At 31.2% G+C, this 21,260-nt stretch overlaps 1 long non-coding RNA gene across 1 annotated transcript; it reads left to right on the top strand.

Moving 5' to 3' along the window:
- Positions 1-1,162: 1,162 nt before the first annotated feature.
- LOC127733283 (uncharacterized) lies at positions 1,163-7,721 on the top strand. Its single transcript, XR_007997067.1, has 5 exons — positions 1,163-1,201; positions 2,803-2,878; positions 5,407-5,551; positions 6,524-6,668; positions 7,616-7,721. It is a non-coding gene; the product is annotated as an uncharacterized LOC127733283 (long non-coding RNA).
- The last annotated feature ends 13,539 nt before the right edge of the window (positions 7,722-21,260 follow it).

Here is a 21,260-nt window from a genome sequence, read left to right as displayed (position 1 = left end):
AAAGTGAGGAATAATGTGAAACAATTCAAATGAGAAAACTTCAACAACATGATTTATAACAAAACAAATTATGAAAAAAAAAATATGACAGACATAATAGATATAAGAAGATGTGGTATGAGTGCCAATGAGACAACTCTCCATCCAAGTCAAAATTTATAAAAGTAAACCATTATAGGTCACAGTACGGTCTTCAACACGGAGCCTTGGCTCATACCGAATCAGCAAGCTATATAGGGCCCCCAAAATTACTAGTGTAAAACCATTCAAACGGGAAAACTGGTCTAATCTATACAAAAAACGAGAAAGTCTGGATTATTTTTAGTCTACATATAGAAATAAGAAGATGTGCTATGATTGCCAATGAGACAGCTCTCCACAAGAGACCAAATGACACAGAAAACTATAGGTCATCATACGGCCTTTAACAATGAGCAAAGCCCATACCGCATAGTCAGCTATAAAAGGCATGAAATGACAAATGTAAAACAATTCAAACGAGAAAACTGACGGCCTTATAAAAACGAATATGTTACACAGCAACAAACGACAACCACTAAATTACAGGCTCCTGACTTGGGACAGGCACATACAGAATGTGGCGGGGTTAAACTAGTTTGAAGGCGCCAACCCTCCCCTAACCTGGGACATTGGTGTAAGAGTACAACATAAGAACAAACTATAAAAATCAGTTGAAAAAGGCTTAACTCATCAGGTGGATACAAATAGAAATACATCTAACAAAAACACAGAGTGGACGTGGACAGGTACTTATACATCCCCACATCAAAAGACACCAAGCTGACAGCTAGTTCAAAGCCAATAACAACTAATAAAAAAAATCATGCATCTAAGACGAAAATATCAAGCAGTACACATCCAACATCCAATGGATTTAGTGTAAAGATGTCATAAACAGAGAAAAACATGACCTTGTGCAATGCCAAAATGTTTTAATGAAATATAAGTTACTGCAGTAATCATTTAATGATAGCACACTGTTGGTACTCCAATATGACCCATTTAGTTAGGTGAAAATCACACATAGTAGAAACAATAGAGAGTTTTGCAAAAGAACCTTGAGATTGCTTTAAAGTTTTGATCTTGTCTGCAGTTTGCATTATTTTAAAATATTATATTCCAGGATAATGCAGAAGTTGCAGCAAAAATGTAGCTCCTTCCACAATTGAGGATACAGAAGGTAAAGTTATTATATAAATTTGTAAATTTGTGAATATTAAAAATATTGGGACTTTAACCTCCTATTCAAGGCATTTTTTTACAAGTTGATTGTTATAGAGAGCTTTGATAAAATTACTACAAACTTTACAATGTAATGACTCTTGGTTGAATTAGTTAATGCAGACTTTCTTTATATTGACCATTTTCTCGTATGCTGTTCCATACTTTTTTTAACATTCATATTATAATAAAGGCAATATTCATACAGAGAAGAATATAGTCATTTTGTCAACAGTTTCCCCGTTGTCTCATGCCCTTTTGGCACAGCTACTTATTGTAAAAAATACCGTTGCAACTACAAGACATACAAATTACATATGAAAAAAGACATATTTTTGCACACACAAGACATAGAGCAACCACTGAATACCATGATGCCAAAATCATTTTTTTTTAACAAAATGAATAGATATGTTTTAAATTGTTATTCATTTTGTATTTTACTATTGTGTGATTCCTAATTGTATTTCCTTTAAGATTATTTCTCATGTATTTCTGCATTCAAATTTGGACACAACAGAAAAAGAAAATTTAGAAGCATCTAGCTGTTTAAGCATAATAAATAGTGTTCGTAAAATATGTCTATGTTCCAACTACTTTAAAAGCCAAATTAAGGTGGTACCCAACACCTTGACTAAAATTAATTTGGCTCGTTTAATTTTCATAAAATTTTGACATAATGTTTACTTTGACCCTTTGACAAAAATATAAAAATTTCAAAGAATTTGAACCAACCACTTTATCAGAAAAATTTCGTTGGTTATATAGCAGTTTGACAAACACTAATTTTGATCATTGAGAAGCGTAATATTTCCTCAACAAAACAACGTGATTAAAACATTTAGCTGATTTTTACAGAGTTATCTCCCTGTAGTGTTTGGTACCACCTTAAGGTAAACTTTAAAAAGATTTATGGAAATGTATTAATGACAATTTTATTGAAATTAATGAATTTTAGAAAAGTAGAAACACACAATACTTTTTATCCTGATGGGTGAAAAAAATTATTAATCAATAGCAAATTTATCTTTAATATATGAAAATAAGGAGATCTGGTGGTACAATACAATGTCAATAAGAAAAATATCCATTAAAGCCCAAAAGTGTAAAGTTTTGAATATCTTGGGCTACCTTCTTTGATAATAAGCAAACCCTTATCAGATAGTATTAAAGCTATAAAAAAGCCTTGAAATGAAAGAATGTAAGCAATTTAAAGGCAACAATAAACAAAAACATTATGGTAGACAGAGATCTACAACTAATGGATAGCATGATTCTGGCTTAGTACTTGCACATACAGAATGTGATAGGGTAACACATGTTCTGTGAGTGCACACAAAAATAAATCACTTGCAATTTCACTGTGGATAAATAATAGAAATCATTGTACATTCCCTAGTTGATCCCCTAAGCCAAACTTACCTATTTTATATATTGACTAATTATTTAGATTTTTCTCATCCCGAATATGCATGAATTATTTGCTACTTGTCATTAAGCAAGCAAACACCAACATCAATGTATTAAGGATTATTTGTTTTATAGAACATTTTCTTACAGGATAATGATTCCTCTGCGAAGACAAATTGAACAACCCATTACAGTTGAAACTGATTCACTGACATTCAGTCAAGATGTAAGTATAATAATAAGGAGATATGGTATGATTGCCAATGAGATAACTATCTACCAAAATTCAAATGAAATGGATGTTAGCAATTAAAGGCAATTGTACAGCCTTCGATAATGAGAAAAATCCATACCATAAAGTCGGCTATAAAAGGCCCCAATATGAAAAATGTGAAACAATTCAATTAAGAGAGAAGAGAGATTTATAACATAACAATTGAAGAAAAAACTAATATGACAGACATGAATCAAGGACAACCACTGAACTACCATTAAATACATATTAATTTTAACAAGACACTTTTCAAATGCAATGCAATTATATCCATTATGAACAGTGGCAAGTCATTTGAATATATATGTATATAAATATATAAAGATGATTCCAATTGATTTGAGGTAAATACATCGAATGTCGTGGTCATAGTTACTAAAAATAGACCAAAACTTGTGCAAAAAAAGGGGGTTCCAGATTATTATTAAAAAAGATGAAATAATATATAGGAGATTACAACCGTACTTGGTTATATGATCAAATGAAATAATAAAGCAATCCCTATTGATTTTGAAATCAATATGTAAGGTCAGTCAAGGTCAAGATTCAAAAAATAGTTAGAAATTTGTACAGTAAAATGGTTTCAGGATGTTCATTCAAACATTTCATATGGGACTGTAACCCAACATGGTATTTGTGTGAACAGTTAATAAGAGGAAAATCCTTATTGATTTAGAGGTCGCTTGGTCTAAGGTCAAGTCAATTTGAAATATTTACTATAAGCAGATTGTATATGTTAGCTTACTCACAAATGGTACTTTGATGTTGTATTTAATTTTTGTTCTTTGTATAGTTATCTCAAACTTTTAGCTGCAGTATTGATGAAAAGAAAGGGGAAATTCTTTTAAAGGATGTCAATAGTGCCCTGTCGTTATTCTGGAATGGTAGCATAAGTCCATTGAACAGATATAGCCTTACTACATCCATCATCACAATGTATGCCTAAACGTAAAGCTACAACTGCCATTGAGGCATTTAGCCATTAATGGATTGTTTGGCTCCAGGTCAAGCAAGTGAGCTATTTAATTTAAAAACAATACAAAATGGCTTCCAATACATTTCATTTTTATCAAAAATATACAAATTTTGTGCTTTTAAACAGTGAAGAGGCAAAAAATGGGGCATGCAATATTTGGACAGGGGCCACTCAGAGGAGAAACAATTATATTTTAGGGATAATCAATACTACTTTCCCAAATGGCAAAAGAAGAAAAATGAATGTAGCACATTTAGCAAAAATTTTTCAGTTGATATCTACCGATTTAGACAAAAATTTAGATGCCTCACACCTTTGTCACAATGCATTGTGTGTGAATGCAGACCTTAATTATTGTTTTAGAACCTCAGGGAAATTAACAACCAGCGAAAAATATGTGTAGCTTCACAACAATGCACCACACATATTGTGCATACCAAAACCTATACTAACTGCATACTTAAAATTGTGGTTTGTCATGATTTTAATTTAAGAAATTTAAGTGAACATACAAGTAGGCCTTGCACTTTTTACCTCCACATCAATCATTTGAAAAAATACGAGTTTTTAACACAAGTGAAAAATGAAAATGGGAGAAAAGCCCACCCTCACAACCCCAAGCATGTTTATTCAAGTTTATAAGCTCAAGGAAAAACATTTATGTGTTGTTTTACCAATGTTTACCATTATTTACAGTGCAAGGGGAGTAACTCTTGATAGTTTCATTTCACTATGTCAGAAAATAGGAACATTCAATCAAATGAAGTAAACATGCTTAAAGAACTAAATGAAAGTTAAACACAAAATACAATAATTATCAAAATAAGACAACAGAAACAAAATAAAGAATAACAGAATGAAAATAATTGCAAATATGACATTAAGTTACAAAGCTTAACTAAATGTTGTAACATTCATTTTACATGGTTTTATTTTATTTAAAATTTTATTTTATTTCATTTCATGTCTTTTCGAATGAATGCATGTATTCTGGATGGATGCATGCATGCATAGGGAGATACAAAATGATATTTGTGTCTGATACAAGGTTTATTTCAGTGTCTTGGACCATTATCCCATTTTCATAATTGTTTAAATGAAACAAACTTTTTGACATAAAAAATACAACTAACTCAAAACATGCACATACATTCCTGAAAAATGTGTTTTTTTAATGATAATATATATTAATCACTGTAAATAAATAGATAAATGAATGAATAAATGCAGTAGGTTCCTGAAAGGCTAAAAAAAGCAAATTGAGTAACCTTTCAATACAAATATTAACATGGCCAAAAACTACAACCTGACTGTGGAATGAATTCTTTGGGACTTGCATTCTGACATACCTTAGGTTCTAACTGATATAATTTATATCCACTTTTTCGCACTCTCTTGTTTAACAAGAAATTGATAGCCTTCTTTTTGCAAGCCTGTAACATGTTAAATTTGACTTGAAACTTTTATGCACAATCATATATTTCATGTTTACGTATATTTTCAGAGCCACTACAGCATAAGACTTTTTATCTAGAGCACAGCCTACAGCTTTCAGAGTCTTAGCCAATGCAACATCCCTTTTATTTTTGACTTTCAAGACTGCTGCAGATGCACGGCCTATGGCATTGTGTGAAAATTCTTATTTTTAGGTAGGTATGTAGAAAAGCCCACCCTCACACCCACAAGACACTGAAACAAACATGCAATTATGTTTATTCAAGTTTATAAGCTCAAGGACAAACATTTATGTGTTGTTTTACCAGTGTTTACCATTAGTTACAGTGCAAGGGGAGTAACTCTTGATAGTTTCATTTCACTATGTCAGAAAATTGGAACATTCAATCAAATGAAGTAAACATGCTTAAAGAACTAAATGAAAGTAGAGACATAGAGACAAATAAATGAACAAAATACAATAATTATTAAAATAAGACAACAAAAACAAAATAAAGAATAACAGAATGAAAATAATTGCAAATATGACATTAAGTTACAAAGCTTAACTAAATGTTGTAATATTCATTTTACATGGTTTAATTTTATTTAAAATTTTTATTTTATTTCATTGCATGCATTTCCAATGAATGCATGTATTGTGGATGGATGCACACATGCATTGGGAGATACGAAATGATGTTTGTGTCTGATACAAGGTTTATTTCAGTGTCTTGGACCATTATCCCATTTTCATAAATAAATTGTTTAAATGAAACAAATTTTTTAATATAAAAAATACAACTAACTCAAAACATGCACATACATTCCTGAAAAAGTGTTTTTTTTTTAATGATAAGATATATTAATCACTGTAAATAAATAGATAAACAAATGAATAAATGCAGTAGCTTCCTGAAAGGCTAAAAAAAGCAAATTGAGTAACCTTTCAATACAAATGTTAACATGGCCAAAAACTGCAACCTGACTGTAGAATGAATTCTTTGGGACTTGCATTCTGACATAGCTTAGGTTCTAACTGATGTTATTTATGTCCGCTTTTTCGCACTGTCTTATTTAACAAGAAATTGATAGCCTACTTTTTGCAAACCTGTAACATGTTAAATTTGACTTGTAACTTTTTTGATATGCACAATCATATATTTCATGTTTAGTATTTTTTTCAGAGCCACTACAGCATAAGACTTTTTATCTAGAGCACAGCCTACAACTTTCAGAGTCTTAGCCAATGCAACATCCCTTTGATTATTGACTTTCAAGACTGCTGCAGATGCACGGCCTATGGCATTGTGTGAAAATTCTTATTTTTAGGTAGGTATGTAGAAAAGGCCACCCTCACACCCCCAAGACACTGAAACAAACATGCAAGCATGTTTATTCAAGTTTATAAGCTTAAGGACAAACATTTATGTGTTATTTTACCAATGTTTACCATTATTTACAGTGCAAGGGGAGTAACTCTTGATAGTTTCATTTCACTATGTCAGAAAATTGGAACATTCAATCAAATGAAATAAACATGCTTAAAGAACTAAATGAAAGTTAAATACTAAAAACAATAATTATCAAAATAAGACAACAAAAACAAAATAAAGAATAACAGAATGAAAATAATTGCAAATATGACATTAAGTTACAAAGCTTAACTAAATGTTGTAATATTCATTTTACATGGTTTTATTTTATTTAAAATTTTATTTTATTTCATTTCATGTCTTTTTGAATGGATGCATGTATTGTGGATGGATGCATGCATGCATTGGGAGATACGAAATGATATTTGTGTCTGATACAAGGTTTATTTCAGCTAGTGTCTTGGACCATTATCCCATTTTCATAATTGTTTAAATGAAACAAACTTTTTGATATAAAAAAATACAACTAACTCAAAACATGCACATACATTCCTGAAAAAATGGTTTTTTTTTTATGATAAGATATATTAATAACTGTAAATAAATGAATAAATGCAATAGCTTCCTGAAAGGCTGAAAAAAGCAAATTGAGTAACCTTTTAATACGAATGTTAACATGGCCAAAAACTACAACCTGCATGACTGTGGAATGAATTCTTTAAGACTTGCATTCTGACATAGCTTAGGTTCTAACTGATGTTATTTATATCCTCTTTTTCGCACTCTCTTGTTTAACAAGAAATTTATAGCCTACTTTTTGCAAGCCTGTAACATGTTAAATTTGACTCGTAAACTTTTTTGATATGCACAATCATGTATTTCATGTTTACGTATTTTTTTCAGAGCCACTACAGCATAAGACTTTTTATCTAGAGCACAGCCTAAAGCTTTCAGAGTCTTAGCCAATGCAACATCCCTTTTATTATTGACTTTCAAGACTGCTGCAGATGCCAACCTATGGCATTGTGTGAAAATTCTTATGTTTAGGTAGGTATGTAGAAATTGTTCTATTGATGGACTCAACCTTGTTTGTATTGCTGAAAAATTGCATCTGATTTAGAGCGGTCTGAGAAAGTTTCATTTTTGACAATGATTCTATTCATATTTTGTCTGTCTTAGTTGGTCTCAAAGACCAAAAAAGATCCTTCTCACTCAAAGGATCATACCTATTAGTGTTTGCTGTGCAGTACTCATGATCAGGACATTCAACAGCATAACCTTTATCGCATAACCATGCACCAGCCCATCATAGTTTGTTTATTAAATGGAAACCTATGATATCCTGATTGTCTGTTTCATTTTCAGACAATACCAATTGGATAGGAGCCACTCAGAGGAGAAACAATTATATTTTAGGGATGATCAATGTTACTTACCCAAATACCAAAGGAACAAAAATGAATGTAGCATGTTTAGCAAAAAATTTGCAGTTGAAATCTACCGATTTAGACAAAATTTAGATGCCTCACACCCTTGTCACAGTGCATTGTGTGTGAATGCAGACCATATTGTTTTAGATCCTCCAGAAATTAACAACCAGCAAAAAAATGTGTAGCTTTACAACAATGCACCACACATATTGTGTATGGCAAAACCTATACTAACTGCATGCTGAATTTAAAATTGTGGTTTGTCATGATTTTAATTTAAGAAGTTTAAGTGAACGTACAAGTAGGCCTTGCACTTTTTACCTCCACATCAATCATTTGAGAAAATATGAGATTTTAACACAAGTAAAAAATGAAAATGGGAGAAAACCCCACCCTCACACCCCAAGATACTGAAACCAACATGCAAGCATGTTTATTCAAATTTATAAGCTCAAGGACAAACATTTATGTGTTGTTTTACCAGTGTTTACCATTATTTACAGTGCAAGGGGAGTAACTCTTGATAGTTTCATTTCACTATGTCAGAAAATTGGAACAGTCAATCAAATGAAGTAAACATGCTGAAAGAACTAAATGAAAGTTAAACATAGAGAAAAATAAATGAACAAAATACAATAATTATTAAAATAAGACAACAAAGTCTCAAAGACCCATTTTGTATGCCATGACTGTTGTTGTTAATAGATTTGTACCACCAGCTAGTTTTTTTACCACCATTACATAGTGTTATGCTCCATCTACATGTATCACCGCAACTACCGCTTTAACAATTTACCACAGACTTAACAATATGAGGCAAACATTTGGAAATTTTGTTCGGTCACCATTATATTTTGCAAATAATGATTTCATTATTCCGTGTTACCGTAATTTTAAATCATTGGCAAAAGCTATTTCATTTTTAATATAAATTATTTGGGCCTTTGTAGCTCCATGGAACATACCGACACTAAATTTGAGCACTTCAGGGAACTGACTTTGACCCCTGTGTATAGTATCTGCAAGTGTATTTACTGACCATAAATGATCAAATATTTCTTGCATTGCTTCTTGTAAACCTTGTACACTTTTTGCATCCCTATCAGTAGTACAATAGTCCACAAGTAAATCAAGTTTGACAATTTTTTTTACCTTTTTCATACCCAAGATCCTTCTCACTCAAAGGATCATACCTTTTAGTGTTTGCTGTGCAGTACTCATGACCAACATTCAACAACATAACTATCTAGTATACATGCACCAACCCAGCATAGTTTGTTTATTGAATGATAACCTATGATATCGTGGTTGTTTGTTTCATTTTCACAGGCAATACCAATTGCTTGTGATGCATTTTTACCCATTTTATGTCTACTTTTTATATAAGTACTCTGATAGGTACCATCCATTTGTAATTTTACAGGACTATTTTTATTTAAACCTAAGTTTTGATGTTTCCTTCTAAAATTCTCAACCACTTGTTTGGTTTCATTCTTAGCAAGTGTTACAACCTTGTCACAAACATTATTTGTTATTCTCTGCATTGTTGTTTTTGCCATAGGAGGAATACATGAATTAGTCAAAAATACTTGCATGCTGTCATTACCAATATTAGAGTTAATCACGCCAGTCTGAAACCCATAGTTAAATGTAGCACTCTTGCAACCAGGACGCCCTTTGTTAATTTCTCTAAACAGTTTACATTTTTTTGAAATTAATATACACTTGGCACATTTCATTTCCCCCATTGAGTCTCTTGTACCAGTTCAAAATGTTGAACATCACAATTTGGACTTTTATTTATATGACAAATTATTATTATTAATCATTAAAATGTTAGTTCATCTAGATAATCATCAGACGATTTATGGAATCTTAGTAGTTTGACCATAGTAGCAATTTTCAGTTCAAGATTTTATATTAAAAAATAAATCCAAAAAAATTTAATTGCAAAATACCAAACAATAATAGGGATAAAGGTACAGAACACGGAAATGCTTGAAAGGCTTCCACTATAAGTGAGTTTCCTGGTATTATATAGCAGCTAAAAATCAGAAAAGCTTCTTTTTATATTGATTTTATTAGTTATAAAGATACTGAAATGTACAATAGTTTCTTTAATTCTGTTTTAATATTTGCATATTCTTTCTTTTTAAGGTTCACAAGATCCAAAACAAGTAAAGCAACACCATCAAAGACTTTCACAGTGAAAGGTGGCTCATGCCTTTAACTTCTTTTTTAAACCTTTATTTCATCAGGTAAATATAATGTATTCTAATGCAATCTTTATGTAACAGTTTTTTCTTTTATAAAATTAGTGGTCTTTTGGAATCGTAGACTCATTTCATTAAAATTCATAACAACAAAAAGTCTTAAAATCACAATTTTCTAGGATGTAATCATGTTTATGATATATTCATGCTTATAGAATTACACCATTTAGATTAGAGAAAAGTTTAAAGGAATTATATCCCTTTTACACCGACAAGTATATACATAACACTTTGCGAATGTAAATTCTACAAGCTGGTATATCAATTATTTGATTACAAGACATAGCAACTGCTTTTCTTGTGGCAGGGTAACTTTTGAAACTGGAAAGCTGTATATTTCAAGAACTGTTCACCTAGGACTACACAATTCGATGCCTATATAGCTTATTGTATGATCCTATTAGTAAGGCACCTCAAAGCTGACCATGACCTATATTCTTTATTCATTAACTATGTAGATTTAGAAAAAAATGTGTGGTTAGGTTTTTATATGACCGCAAAATTTCGTATTTTGGTATGACGTTGGCGTCGTCGTCGTCCGAAGACACATTGGTTTTCGCACTCTAACTTTAGTTGAGGTGAATGGATCTCTATGGAATTTTACCATAAGGTTCAATACCACAAAAGGAAGGTTGGGATTGATTTTGGGGGTTATGGTACCAACAGTTAAGGAATTAGGGGCCAAAAATAAGCATTTTTGTAACTTCCAGACATAACTTGTGTGTTAGTGAATGGATCTCTCTGACATTGTACCACAAGGTTCCATATCACAAATGGAATGCTGTGATTGATTTTGGGGATAATTGCTTCAAAATTTTAGGAATTAGGGGCCAAAAAAGGGGCAAAAAACAAGCATTTTTCTAGTTTCCAGACAATGACTTGTGTTCAAGTGTATGGATCTCTCTGAAATTGTACTGCAAGGTACCATACCACAAAGGGAAGGCTGGGATTGGGTTTGGGGGTAATTGCCTCAAAATTTTAGGAATTAGGGGCCAAAAAGGGGCAAAAAACAAGCATTTTACTAGTTTCAGGACAATAACTTGTGTGTTAATGTATGGATCTATATGAAATTGTACTACAAGGTTCCATATCACACAGGGAAAGCTGGGTTTGAGTTTGGGGGTAATTGCCCTAAACGTTTAGGAATTTGGGGCCAAAAAGGGGCCTAAAAACAAGCATTTTTCTAGTTTCCAGACAATAACTTGTGTTCAAGTGTATGGATCTCTCTGAAATTGTACTGCAAGGTACCATACCACAAAGGGAAGGCTGGGATTATGTTTAGGGTTGATGAATCATAAGGGGGTTCAAAAAATTTGGGGGAGGGATTTTTTTTCCCTTTTTTTCCTTTTTTTTTCTTTAAAATTTTCCATTTTAAATTGGTTATTTCTGATTTATATATAAAAGCAAATAATAATGATATGGTTTGAATAGGTAAATTAAAAATTTTTTAAGTTCTTAGACCACATTCATTCTGTGTCAGAAACCTATGCTGTGTCAAATATTTAATCACAATCCAAATTCAGTGCTGTATCAAGCTTGAATGTTGTGTCCATACTTGCCCCAACTGTTCAGGGTTTGACCTCTGCGGTCGTATCAAGCTGCGCCCAGCGGAGCATTTTATTTTATTATTTTGTCATATTCTCAATAGTATGGTATATCAACAATATTTGAGATATAAATTGACTAGGTATGAGAAGTCAGCAGTATTGCTTGTAATGTGGATGTGTCAACCTGACATATGTCAACTTAACTTGATTTTAATGTCATGGTCTCGTTTTAGTCATTAGGTAAATTTCTCATTATCAATAGGTAGAAATTCTTTTTGACCCTTTACACCCTCATCAAATATTACACTTTGGTAAATCTTATATGCTTACGGTTTTTTTACATGGATACTCTTCTGGCAAGACATTTGTGTGTGTCCAAACTTGTTGAAATTGTATTACTTTTGAAAAAGAGATGGAGAACATTTGTTTAATTTTCTTTTTATTTTACAGCATAGGACTTATACACACATCTTTGACCAGGTGAAACAAGATAAGTTTGCAGTTTTGTCTGTTTTGGAAAACACATTGGCAAGAAGCAACTCCCTTGTATTTCATCAGCTTAATTCAGAAGTGATAATGCAGGTTGTTATCATTGTGGAAACAACTGGTTATCCCTTGATGGAATTTCAGAAAGAACTGGTAAGATATGCATAGCTTTTAATGATAATATTTCTGTAGAATTTGTAGGAAATGTAGATCATTTTTCAAATAAATGTTCATACTGATTATATATTGTTTTGCAAAGTATTTAAGAATTGAATGCCTCTATTTGTAAATTTATTGGGGTGTAAAAGCGTTGACCGAAGTACATTTTGTATGAAGCGCAGAAGCGTAAGGGCTTCATTCTAAAAATGTGCGCACGGTCAACACTTTTACAACCCTATAAAATTACTAAAAGAAGCATTCAATATTTATAATTACATTTTTTTGCTAGGATCATGAAAACACGATTTCTATCAAGTTTTTCTTTTGTTTACCTGTGCACTTTATTTTGGAAGCTCGTGTTATCATGAATGTTACATTTCATTTTGAAATGAAGGTTAATTTCAGAATGACGAGAGATTGCTGTTAGCCAATCAAAATAACGTATTATAATTAAATATACATGTAATGTAATTATAAATTTATAAAGCAATGTACAGAAAATAACTGCTTATATCAAAATGCATAACATATAATTACATAACATGCAACTCTTACATTTTAAATGGGATTTCAATAATACTTTGTATTTTCAAATTTGTATCAAACTCTTCAGAAAATGACTAAATTATAAAAATATGAAATATTTGAATAATGAAAAATATTATTTCCTATTTATTAAAGTCTGTGTTATCAATATGACAATCCTTAAAACTTCAAAAGAGTAAAATAAAGAAACAATTTTTTTTTAGTTAGAAACATGATAAAAGTCTATGACACAATTTTCCAAGGAAAAAAGTCCAGACGTGTAATATTTAAAAAAAATTCCATTTTTCAATAAAAGATTAATGTATAACTGTTAAAACAAAATTGAAACATAATAATTAAACATTACAATGTTTACAAGTAAATGATTTCTTTCAGTGCAAAGAATTGTCCTAGTAAAATAAAGGACAGGGACATTTTTGCCTAGGAATATTATGGACAGGGACATTTTGGCCTAGAAATATTATGGACAGGGACATTTTGGCCTAGAAATATTATGGACAGGGACATTTTGGCCTAGGAATATTATGGACATAGACATGAATACCTAGGAAAATTGTCTGATGACATTAATTACTGACATCGGACTGAAAATACTAGTAAATTCTGTAACCATGGACTTTTAAAATTGGCAATTTGTGTCCGCTTGGACACATTTTACAAGAACTAATTTATCTCTTACACTTGCTTTTACCTTTTGGAGAACCAAATAACATAAGGACAGATTGATCAGACCATTTTTGTACAGTGTGCATTCTTACTATATATGATATGGAGATATGCAGTATTGTTTTATCTGGTTTATTAACAGAGTTTTGAAAAATTTATTGCCCAATTTGACTTGGAATATCTGTGTCATACATGTAAGAGAAACATTATAAGGGTAAGTAGTTTATTTACCACTGTATAATTTTATGACAGACTTGCAAAACAGTTACTTTAAAAGTGGACGTATTTGTTTTAGGAATCATGATAAAGAGATGTGACTTCAGTGAGGCTCAGGATGGTAAATCTTATTGTGATGCAAAAATTGCCCATCTTAGAAGTAAAATTAGACAGTTTGTTTCTTCTGGAAATGATGTTAAAACAGCAGGTGACATGAAGAACCCATGAAGATGCATTGGGTGGTGTAATGGGCTGTCAAGCTGCACATGTAGAAATGAATTCTGAGGTAGCTGGAGAAGCCAATAAAATCAAGAACACATGGATAGTAATAACAAAGATTTCAAATATAGAGTTAAGGTAAATGCATTTCCAATCAAACCATAAAAAAAACAAAAGTGCAAGGAAACACAAAAAAGTTTTTATCATAGCATGAAACTCATTTAATTCTGTTCATGCAATATGCAATATATCAAAACATACTCACATTTCTCTTTTTAGGTGTAATACCACCTTTGTTTTTACCCTATTAGTCTTTGTTAAATTTGCAATTTTCAAAAAATTGTGCAGAATTTATCTTTGTTTCAAATAAAGAAATACTTGGCATGAGTAAAGTTTTATCCTGTCCAGTACTATAGACAAAATTTCACATAATATTTCATTGCATATAAGAAAATAACCATCACTGGAAGTTAACCAATCAAATTTTCACCCCTTTTCCCCTGTATACAAGCTTTAGTAACCATGTAACTTCAAGTTTCCAAAATATTCTATAGAAACACAAAATACAAAAAGAATGGTGCTTTGAAACACCCAAGATTTATTTTTATGACTCAGAAATTTTTTATTGCAATGAAATGTAGGATTAATTTCCTACAACTGTCAAATTCAAGGGAATATTTTTTTAAGACCCTTTTTCGTATGTAACCGGATGTGACGTACTATGATTTGGTGGTATTACATCTACATGTTTTGCCAACTGTGAAAGTAGGTCTAGTAACCACTCCACACTGTCCCTCTTTCTGAAAGATCATGGTAAAAAACTTTTGTCAAATTTTTCTTGGCTTCGATGAGAAAAAATGGTTTTATATTTGGTCTGGAGCTTTATAATGTTGAGTTACAATTTTTACATCAACCGTGTAGCCACTTTTTTGCAAATAGTTTGAAGTGAATTATTATTTTTATTGGATTCTATGGAAGGGAATGATGTTATATTTGGTCTGGAGCTTGATAATATTGCTTTGACAAGTGTAAACAATTTATACAAAGCTTTGCAACCACTTCCTGTTTGCCGATAGTTTGAAATTTTACAACACTCACTGTACAAGGAAAATTATCATAAAATGTAACTTCGCTTCTATGGAAGGGAATGGTCAGTTATGCTTCAATATGAAAATAAGGAGATGTGGTATAATTACCAATGAGACAAATATCCACCAAAGTTCAAATGAAGTGGATGTAAGCAATTATAGGCAATCATACAGCCTTCACCAATGAGAAAAACCCAAACTGTATAGTTAGCTAGCTATAAAAGGCTCTGACATGAAAAATATGAAACAATTCAATTGAAAACTAACGGCCTAATTTATAACAAAACAATTTAAGAAAAACAAATATGACAGACATAAACCAACAACAACCACTGAACTACAGACCCCTGACTTGGGACAGACACATGAAGAATGTGGTTAAACACAACAACAATTTTTCATAATTTCTGTTGATCTGGAACCCCAATCTTTATCCCAATCTTTATCATAAAAAGTCATCTGGCATCAGCCATAATTTTTTTCATGTATCTCTACTAGCCTTTGTACATGCTTCCTTCTCAACTTCTAAGCGAGGACCAAAGCTCATAAACTCAGCAATCAATCCTTGCTGTTACCAGTTTTCACCAGTTTTCATTTATTGCTGGATTACAATGGTTATCGGTATAAGGTAGATAACTCTTACTAATTTTATTAGATTCCTGGGAAATAAGTCTGAACTTTTTTTTTCAAAGAATTGTAGTCATGAGATCATTAGGTGGAACGCTGGATCAGCTGTTAGACCTAGAACACAGAAATTTTTCAAGATTGACTTTAAAAAGAACTACAAAAGAACACCAAACAATAGACAAAAATACAACCTATTGTAAATACCATTATAAAACCATAATTTGAGCTGTAGAATGTGTTTAACATATATTTAGCATCATGCTTTACTGCCCCTTGTTTCTGATAATTTACAGACGTAAGAGTAATGTACATATATCGTTTTTGAATTCAACATTAGGTTAACACAATGAACAAACTCGCCAGACTTGAGGATATACAGTTCAGAATAATAAATAGCCATTACCACATAAAAAATGCACATACATGAATTATTCCCATATAATCTTTGCTAGACCATAATAATTGTAAACACCTGCTAGTAGAAATCATAAAATGATAAAATTGTCCAATAGATTAAAGTGACATTAGCATTAAAAAAAGTCAATGATCAAAAGCACATAAGAAAAAAGACATTGCCAACTGGGCAAGTGAAAATCATAATATAATTAAAAACAGACAATACCCTGGACAAAATATAAGTGAAAGGACAAATGACACTAACAAAACATTACATATTATGAAGAACACTTAAAACTTAGACTGGTTCCCTGTCCTTGTACAGTAACTTAACTGGCCTTCAAACTGGACACTGGACGAGTCCATATTATTTTTTTTATCAATGAACTAAAAGTATGAAAGGTAAGAATTGCCACTTCTTATATTTTCACAAAATTTTCCACATATAGAGTAGATAAATTATTTTTAATAGCATATTCCTGAGGAAAAAAGGGAATATTTACAAATTATACGCTTTATTCCATTGAACAAGTCATTTTTCGAAGAGAAATGCCTAAACACATTTTATGCATGGTTACGCCAGTTAAAATCATTATTTAACTTTTAAAAAAAATCATTTTTCAGTCTCATTATAATGTTACAATCAAACCCAAACAAAAGTAGTCAGTAAATGAGGTCAAAATATGTCCGATCTGCCTATTTTTGGACATCAAAATTCAATACCATTGTTTTGAGGTCAATTTTGTCTACCTCACAAAATCTTGTTTGGCACTTTAGCAGATTTTTTTATGCCCCCGCCATAGGCATTTAAAAGTTTTACCCTTGTCCGTCTGTACGTCCGTCCGTATGTCCCGAAATTGGTTTCTGTTCTCTAACTTTAGTTTGCCTCAACTAAATGTTATGAAACTTATACACAATACTTATTACCACAAAACACAGATCAATTTGAATTTAGGTGGCATCACTTTTACCGTTCTAGAATCTAGAGTTATGCCCCTTTAATTTGCAAATTGAAAAATTGAAGAATTTTTCGTTTCCGTTCTCTAACTTAAGTTGAGGTAAAGTTTGTCTCAACTTAATATTATGAAACTAATACACAATACTTATAACCACAAAACTCAGATCAAGAACGAATTTAAGTAACGTCGCTTTTACTGTTCTTGAGTTGGGATTATCTACCCTTCAATATGCTGTGATTAACAAAATAGCAAAAAATTAAAAGCTGAAAATATTATGTTTTTTTATTTACATGTTAAGTTGTTTTAAAAATTCATATGTACCTATATATTTACACTTTTGATTTTTCAATGTGAATTATTTTCAGTTATATGGAATATTATGAATTATTTTAGGAAAATTTAATGCACTTGTTCAAAAAGTCTGCAAATGTTTTTTTCTTAATCAAAATATGAATGATGTATTTTGTTTACTTTCTTTCAGGTATGATGGAGGTAAAGGTTATTTTACAGCTGATGATCTAAGGCTTATGAAGGATTAACAAAAGGTAATAAAACATCTACAAATATAAGATAAATAAATATAGAGGACAAAGATTCAAGGATTTCATCAAGTCCCCCAAAAAAGTGTTTTATTATTTTGAGCTGAGTTTAAAACTAGTGCGGTAACCATGAAAAGAAAATAAAACCAATACTAGGACTTCCAGGAACAAAAAAATATCTATATAATTTATATAAAGCAAGGCACAAAACATAAAATTGAGAATGGAAATGGGGAATGTGTCAAAGAGACAACAACCCGACCATAGAACAGACAACAGCAGAAGGTCACCAACAGGTCTTCAATGCAGCGAGAAATTCCCGTATTTTCTTAAATCACGGAGCCAAATAACTTTTTAAAAATATTTGATTTTGATTTTGATAATTGAAATATTAAAATCTGTTTATTTTATTTGTTATTTTATATATACATAAAAGAATAATATTTGTATCATAATCTGTAACTCCACAAGTTTTTCTGTTAAAGAGTGTACATGTGACACTTTTTGAAAGAGTAATCACGAACCTTATAATTTTTCATCATAATCTTGAACTGTATGTTTTATTTTGTTATTCAGGAGAATGTAAGTGAAGATCAAGGATAGCAGCTTATGAACCTCAAACAAATATACAGTTTGAAGATCATATGAGTCTTATTGGTAAGAAATTTCTTTTATGTTCTATCCAGAAACATGTCTAGGACAATATTAACCGACAAAAAAACTTCCAAGAAGTTATTTTTATTGTAATTTAAGCATGGCCTATGCAAGGCTATCTGTCTAAAATAATCACCACCCATCAAATTTTTAAAACAGTGCCCTACAAAATCGCCCCACCCCAACCCCAATTCAACTAATTTTGGAAAAGCCCTCAGTAGTTTCAATCATATTATTTTACAACAGTGAGCAAAATTGAAATAAAATCCTGTCCAAACAGTGTAATTTTTTAAGTTGATTTATTAGATTGAATTTATATTTACTTATATTGTTTCAAATATCTAAGACAAGTAAAATTGGAGATAGATAAATTTAAAGTGATAATAGGAATGATTTTATTAAAATGAAATTTGTAAGGTGTTATGAGTGCTCAAATCTTCAAGTAGAAAACTGTGAAACAATATGAATTAATATTGAAATGTTCAGGAGACGCCAAAGAGACAACCACCTAACAACACATAAAACTTAGACTAATATATAATGTTCCCATCAAAAACACAAAGACATCCAGAGGTCTTCTTACTTGATCTATCATTATGATGAATTATTTCATTCATAGTCTAAGTGCCGATTACACATACAATGTATAATCAAGGGAAAATAATTGAATTTTAAATTGTTTTTCTATTGTAGGTTTTAGATGTTTCCTTTGCTCTAAAGATCAACAAATATTAAAACCAGCTCATACCAGAGTTTAACAAGATATGAACAGACCTGTTACACATTATTTTGTAACTTCATCGAATAATACGCAAGTAGAAACATAGTTGATAACATAAAGTAATTTTGAAATAACAAAATATGTTGTTTGTTTCATGGGATTTGATCCTATATTCTATACACTTATGGAGATAAATGGAGTACATGAAGAACAAACCCACCTTTGAAGGGTGATTGACAAGCTTTATCTCATAGCATGAGATTTAAAACATCATTCCAAATTTGTTGTTTTGACGTTTTATGCAATAAAAAATGTTCCTATTTTGTTTTGTAATTAAAGGTAAAATTATATACACCATAAGGAGCAGAATTCTTTATACATCTTTATATTTTAGCCATGTGTTTTCACTAGGGATGTCAACGAGTACTCGAGTACTCGAGTATCGCTCGGTAGTACCGAGTATCGAGTACCAAAATGATACTCGACTAATCGGTTTCCTGTTAGAATGATGTTGCTTTCTTAATTTTAAACAAAAAAATATTTTATTGAGAGCGCCTCCAGGGAAATTATATATTAATCAAAGTTAATGAAAATTAAAATACTATTCAAATGTTTGCGTTTAACTGTCATTAAAAATTCCTTCAAACAGAGGTACATGTATGATATATGAACAAGAGTATTTTTCAAAGGCTTACACGTTTAGCTTATCTTAGTCACTCCCCCACCTCTGTACGTCAGAGCATGCATTTTAATCAGCATGACTGTTAATTACCTAACAAATCTGAGAAATCGCTACATCCAAGAAAAGGTTGACAAGATAAATTTTTTAAATAAGAACAAATTCGTTGCACCCTGTGTCGACCCTAGGAAAATGATAAATGGCATCAGTAAGTTCTAACCACAACCCCTTTGTTGATCATTAAATGTGTTTTTTTACGGTTTACAAATACTGTTGCTTGAGTAATAATTTTTTTATAGATATTAATTAATTACTTGATAAGATTATTACCAGCTAACATAATTAGTGCATGTAGCAAATGAGCTATTAATTATGGTATAAAATTCCTTGGACTGTCATCTAGCTTTAGGTAATAATGTTGAGGGTTTTACGATCATAAGACAACAACCCACAATACATAAATGGTATAATTTTGTGTTTCCATTTTGTACATGTAAATGTTTTTACCGAGCGAGTACTCGAGTATCACTCGATAAATCCAACGAGTAATCGATTAGTAAATCTTCACCGAGTTGATATCCCTAGTTTTCACATACACATTATTTTGTAATTTGGTATTTCTGATTTTCTCTTTGGAATTTAAAGAAAGACTATTTTAATATGCAATTTTTTATCGAACTCTTACATATGAATTTTCACAGACATATATAGCAGGACCATTGTGATCTTGTTGAAAATTGAGCTGCTTTATCTGTGGGTACATTCATGATGCAATTTATGATTCATGATATAAAAATAAGAAGATGTGGTATTATTGCCAAAGAGACAACTCTCCACAAGAGACCAAATGACACAGAAATTAACAACTATTGGTCACCGTACGGTCTTCAACAATGAGTAAAACCCATACCGCATAGTCAGATATAAAAAGCCCCAAAATGACAAATGTAAAACAATTCAAACGAATAAACTAACAGCCTGATGATGTTCTTTTTTACCCTAGAAGAGAGGGGAAGATATGAAAGGGACATTCAAACTCATAAGTCGAAAAATTAACTAAAATGCCATGGCTAAAAACAAAAAGCAACAAAAAGATGAACAACAATACACAAAACAAAAATCACAACATAGAAAACTAAAGACTGAGCAACTAAAACCCCACCATAAAAGAGGGGTGATAATAATAATAATTATAAAATACAATATTTATAGAGCACATTATAGAATAACAACAACTACTCTCAGCACTTCACAAAAAATAAAATACAAATACAAAAAAGAACAAAAAGACATAAAACACAATACAAAGCACTAACTAATACATTTGTATGAATCAAACGAGC

Source organism: Mytilus californianus, unplaced genomic scaffold, assembly GCF_021869535.1.
Source record: "Mytilus californianus isolate M0D057914Y unplaced genomic scaffold, xbMytCali1.0.p SCAF_3, whole genome shotgun sequence".
Classification (NCBI taxonomy): Eukaryota; Metazoa; Mollusca; class Bivalvia; order Mytilida; family Mytilidae; genus Mytilus; species Mytilus californianus.
The sequence above is the reverse complement of the archived record's forward strand: the minus strand, read 5'-3'. Positions and strand labels throughout refer to the sequence as shown.